The sequence below is a fragment of the Canis lupus genome, chromosome 20 (assembly GCF_048164855.1).
Source record: "Canis lupus baileyi chromosome 20, mCanLup2.hap1, whole genome shotgun sequence".
Lineage (NCBI taxonomy): Eukaryota > Metazoa > Chordata > Mammalia > Carnivora > Canidae > Canis > Canis lupus.
Genome location: NC_132857.1, coordinates 46,405,516 through 46,406,415, shown reverse-complemented (window position 1 = coordinate 46,406,415; position 900 = coordinate 46,405,516).

Sequence of the window (900 nt, the reverse complement as noted above, 5' to 3'; positions counted from 1 at the left end):
TGAAAGGCAACTATCTTAATTCCATTAAAACATTTTGCAGTTTCTATGAAAACACATGAATATTCAATCACATTACCAGATTTTCTCCCAGAACCCTGGAAGGAGTTCATCTGTGCGAGTGAGGGAGCTCTGAAGCTGAAGCTTTATTAGTTTCATGATGAATCCGCATTCACAAGCTGGCCACGTGAACAGTTTGGAAATATTGGGTCTGCCTCTACATTCACGCTCACAGCCATAAACCTGAGTTAAGGCCTCAGCATCTTTGTTCTATAATTGCTTTCCTGCTCTTCTTTCTGTCTCTAACTGGAACTTCTCTCCCTTTTCCTAACCTTCCATGTTAGCCTCATCTTTCTCCATTTTATTTTCATACTTCCCACATCAGAATTTTAAGATGATTGCTAATTGTGTCATTGAAAAGAAGAAAACTTGATTCTCTAAAGAGCAAGTTTCCTTAAATTTAGTAGAGCTGGTGTTTGGTTTAACTGCTGATGGATCAGTTGATGGTGGTAGTGAGTGATGAGAATGACTTCCTCCTGTAGCCAGGTTTGTGCTTGTATGTATGTCAGGTATGGCAGTTGCATTCATAACCACTCTGTCATTCAATCTTCACTACATTCCCATATGGTAATAAAGATATCAATATTTTAAGACATGAGGCAATGAACTCAGAGTTTAAGTAATTTGTCCAAGAACACAAAGCTGGTAAGCAATAGAGGATTCAATCGCAGTGATACTAACTCCCAATTGCTTAGTAACATCTATGTGGGCTGATAGCAGGAAACACTGGTGGTCAGTAGACTCAAATTCTAATCAGGCTTAGACCAAATATTCTTCAATGTCGATGCAGCTTTCTCTAGACACTATCACCAGGCATATCAAATCCTTTCTCTAGGTCCAGAG